This window comes from Solanum lycopersicum, chromosome 1, assembly GCF_036512215.1.
Source record: "Solanum lycopersicum chromosome 1, SLM_r2.1".
NCBI lineage: Eukaryota > Viridiplantae > Streptophyta > Magnoliopsida > Solanales > Solanaceae > Solanum > Solanum lycopersicum.
Window position 1 is genome coordinate 73,129,372 of NC_090800.1, and position 5,281 is coordinate 73,134,652.

Sequence of the window (5,281 nt, forward strand, 5' to 3'; positions counted from 1 at the left end):
AGTTATATTTTTGTAGGATTGAAGAAATATTTGAAATACAAATAAATTATGTGTTTGTATGAATACTTTAGCGGAATAATTCGAGAATCCAAAAAAATCCGAAAACACCCGAGGTTGGAAAACCCGAATTTTACAAATGATTGGTTTGATATTTGAAAAACCTGAATCAACCCGTCCATTGACAATTCCTAAAAAGAAGGCATATAAAGTGAAATTTTAGTTTGAGAACTAAAATTTAAATATTCATATATATATAACTGGTCGAAGATATTATTCAAGATCCCTATAATTGTTCCAAAATCTGATCCTGAGATTTGACTCAAAACCTAACCCAGATTTTCGACTATGAGATATTTTTTTTAAAAAAAAAATTGATGAGGTGGCGGAAGAGGGGATTGAGGGGTAGCATAAATACTAAAAATAAAAATTTTGAAATACTTTTGAAAAATAAAAGTTTTTATATTTTTTGTTTGGGGGAGTGGGCTGGTTTTGGAGTAAGGGTGAAAAAATATTTGAAATTTAAAAAATAAGAAGATTAATTATTTTTATTTTTTGGAAGGGGGAGGGGGTACGAGGCACATAGTAAGGTAAGAAAGAAAATATTAAAGGATGAAGTAGAGTTTTTAAAAAAAAAACTTTCTTAATATTTGAAAGAAGGTTATTTTCTAAAAATTTAAATATTGAAATGGAGCAATCGAGTACCCTAAGCTCAACGTGAAATGGCCGGTGATTACCAATTAGTACTAGTATTAGTGTTTATTTTAGTAGACTTTTGAGAAGATAATTAAGCTCCACACGACACACTAAACAATTATTATTTTATATCTTTCATTGCCTATAAAAGGAAAGCTCTTATTGAGGTTTAAGCCATCAATTTGCTTCTTCATCATCTTAATTGATCATTCTAATTAGGGTTTAAGTCTTTCACTTAATTCCTAGCTAAGAATTAAGACAAAATGAGAAGTCAATTAGTACTAACTTGTCTTGTTTTTCTATGTCTTGTTCTTGGTGGAGTTGCTTGGGATGATGCAAAGAATGAAGACTATTCAAGAAAGAGTACTTGGGGTGCAAGGAACGACGAAGACGTTCCAAGGAATGAAGAAAATGGTGAAAGGAATGCTTGGGGTTTAAGCAATGCTTGGGATGCACTTAAGAATGTTTGGGGTCCAAGGAACTCAAATGTACCACGAAAGAACTACTATCAAAGCACTCATTGTCCAAATGTTGAACAACTTATTAGAGATATCACTTGGAGCAAAGTTGCACAAGACCCTACCTTGGGTGCCAAATTGCTTCGAATCCACTACCATGATTGTTTCGTTAAGGTATGTAGTTATTAGAATTACTATACCATGCACATGTTATTTCGTAATAGGATTTAAGTTATGTACACTGACATGATAGTTACGTTAATTTATGTCCTGACGTTATGCAAATTTATAAATAGGGGTGTGATGCATCCATATTGCTAGACAAAGTTGGTTCAGATGATTCAGAGAAGGAGGCTAGGCCAAATCTCTCTTTGGCTGGTTTCGAAGTAATTGATGATATCAAGCGAGAAGTTGAGTCTAAATGCCCTGGCATTGTTTCTTGTGCTGACATTTTAGCTTTAGTTGCTCGTGATGCTGTTTCTTATCCTGTAAGTAATTACATCTCCATATGTTCAAAGGGCAGTCTTTTCATAGATATTTTTATTAAGAAAATCCACTTAGTATATATATATAAATAATTACTCTTTTGCATGCAGTTTAAAACTTCAATGTGGGAAGTGGAGACTGGAAGAAAAGATGGATTTGTTTCCCTTGCAAGTAATGTGAATGGAAACTTACCTTCACCATTCTCAGATTTTGCAACCCTTAAGCAAATCTTTGCAAACAAAGGCCTAAATGTCGATGATCTCGTTGCATTATCAGGTAAATATTATATGCCTATACTGTTAGTGTATACACGTTAAATCCATGAGTAATACTAATATATTTCATGTATTATATATGGATAGGTGCTCACACAATTGGTGTTGCTCATTGTGGAGCATTTTCAAGGAGACTTTTCAATTTCAGTGGCAAAGGTGACATGGATCCATCTCTCAATGCTACATATGCTAAAGACTTGAAGGATGTATGCCCAAATCCAGCCAATCCAGCTACCATTGTTGAAATGGACCCTATGAGTTCAACTTCATTTGATAGCAATTATTTCAACATTCTTATTAATCAAAACAAAGGGTTGTTCCAATCTGATGCTGCACTTCTCAATGACAAAGACTCAGTAATTGTCATCAAGAAATTGCAAGATGATAACACTTTCTTTTCCGAGTTTGCGAAATCCATGAAGAAAATGGGAGCCATTGAACTTCTTACTGGAAATGCTGGAGAAATCAGGAAGAATTGTCGCGTCAAAAACTAATTATAACCTATTATTATATCATCATATGTATATGTTGTCACAAAAGAGTACAACATGAGGCTCTTTTATTTATTATTCCTATCCTATGTCTTTAATTTTCCGTAATTTTTTGTGAGGTGATTCCTGATTTATTAATTTCATGTAAGTTATTTTTATTGTTTGAAAATAAGAAAAGAAAATTGTGGCAATATACATGTCATATGTTTAACTATTTGATGGTGACTTCATGATATTAACAGCAAATAATAAAGAAGGCTGAAATGGGACGCAACATATATATATATATATAGCTAGTAGCCCCAAAATATTTGGGACACGCGAGCTTTAAGATATTTAAGAAATCTAACATAGGTAAAATATAGGAGAGATGTTGGGTATAAAAGTAAGTAGATCTTATCAACTAGCGACGCATTTTAAAGTCGCGGGGGTCTAGGCCCAGAACGTATAATATCACTAGCAGATTGGGCAGTAACAATGTCAGTGATGAATGGTAAATCAACAAAACTTCCTCTCTACAGTTAGATTTGTTTTCATCAAGAGGGTCAAGTGTGTCTTTCTTTTTGATCCTACAAATTTACTCCCAATCAACAACATTATTATTAGAATTCCATGACCCATTGTATCTTAACAATATTTAGACAATGATTTGCCCAAAATGCTTAATTTAATTACTTAAAAAGGTCAGACAATTATGATAACCTCTTTGTTTTCTATTTTCCTCCTTTGGACAAACATATATGTAATGTGATTTTACTTAACTTGGTCCTTTCTTTTTTTTTTTAAATTATGTTGTTGCGTTTTTTTTAGTGTAAATAATTTACAAAACAGATTTGTAATGGCATGACAGTATATGTAATAAGATTTACTCAACTAACATTTATGTCTTTCAACTCTGATTTAGCGCACAATATAAGTAGATACTTAAACTTGTATAAAGATGAACAAGCAGACAATAGTGTCCTACATGGCATAATACATGTAGGTTATGAATTGGCACGTACTACGCATGTGCCTACTCATTCAACATTATACAAGTTTTTATGCTGACTCAAAGTAAAAAGTCATAGATATCAGTTAAGGCCAACTTAAAAAACACGTTTATTTGTTTTACTATTGACTTTGAAAATAGTTATTTTTATATATATTCCCACTAGCTGTCTCACCATGCATGTTTGCCTATAGAAGGAAACTCTCCTAGAGGATAAAGCCATTGTGCCTTAATCAATTTTCTTTATCTTCATCTTAAATAATCTTAGCTTCATCAATTCCTAGCTAATAAAATAAAATGAGAACTCAATTAGTACTAAGTTAACTTGTTTTTGTGTGTATTGTTCTTTGTGAAGTTGTTGCGGGTGCAAGGAATGTACTCCGCAACAACTTCTATAAGAGCGCTCCTTGTCCCAATGCTGAACAACTTATTAGAGATATCACTTGGAGCAAAGCAAAAATTGATGTTAAATTGGGTGCTAGATTGCTTCGACTACACTACCATGATTGTTTTCTTAGGGTACGTATATGAATTAAGATAATATTATAGTAGAATTTAAGTTATATACACTAACAGTAACATTTGTAGGGGTGTGATGAATCCGTATTGTTGGATACAGAGGGAACAGAACAATCAGAGAAGGAGGCTGTACCAAATCTCTCTTTGGGTGGTTTCGATGTAATTGATGATATCAAGAAACAAGTTGAGGCTAAATGTCCTGGCATTGTTTCTTGTGCTGACATTTTAGCTTTATCTGCTCGTGATGCTGTTTCTTTTCCCGTAAGTCATATAATAAGTCAACGTATTCAAACATAAATTTAAGAAATTAATAATTTATACGTTGACCCTATAAAGAATGTAAAAATGTTCTTTTCTAATTAGTTGTTTGCATGCAGTTTAAAACTTCAATGTGGGGAGCGGAGACAGGAAGAAAAGATGGAAATGTTTCCCTTGCAAGTGAAGTGACCTCACACTTACCTTTACAGATTCAAATATTTCAACCCTTCTACAACTCTTTGCAAAAAAAGGCCTAAATGTCAATGATCTCGACGCATTATCAGGTAAAATATTATTGGTCCATACTATATTGTCAGGTCATTTAAAAGATAATGAAAATTGTAAGTTGTGACTATAAATCTCGAGAATGGCATACAATAAATGTTCATAGCTTATTTTAAAACCTGCATAAGTTTTAAAAGTTTTTCTTTCTTAAATCATGTGTTGTCACTAAAACAAAATATATTTATGTATATTGTCAACGTATATAAATTAAATCCGTGTATATTTTATGTATGTAGGTGCTCATACAATTGGTGGTTGCTCATTGTGGAACATTTTCAAAGAGACTTTTCAATTTCAGTGGCAAAGGTGACATAGATCCATCTCTCAATGCTACTTATGCTAAAGATTTGAAGGATGTATGCCCAAATCCAGCCAATCCAGCTACAATTGTTGATATGGACCCTTTGAGTTCAACTTCATTTGATAGCAATTATTTCAACATTCTTATTAATCAAAACAAAGGGTTGTTCCAATCTGATGCTGCCTTTCTCAATGACAAAGACTCAGTAATTGTCATCAAGAAATTGCAAGATGATAACACTTTCTTTTTCGAGTTTGCGAAATCCATGAAGAAAATGGGAGCCATTGAAGTTCTTACAGGAAATGCTGGACAAATCAGGAAGAATTGTCGCGTCAAAAACTAATTTTAGGGTCTCTCATGCGACAATTCGAGCCAAGTATAAAAGTTTTTAAGTCATTCTGCCTATATATATTGTCTATTAATGTGTACAACATGTGTCTTTTTTGTTGTTATGTCTTTAACGATCTTTAGTAATTGTGTATGATACCAATTAACTTTATGTAATTTAAAGTAAATTGTAGTGT

The 5,281-nt window shown here is 32.6% G+C and overlaps 1 pseudogene; it reads left to right on the top strand.

Annotated features, from left to right (window-relative positions):
- Positions 1–422: 422 nt before the first annotated feature.
- Positions 423–5,281, top strand: LOC104647335 (uncharacterized; annotated as a pseudogene).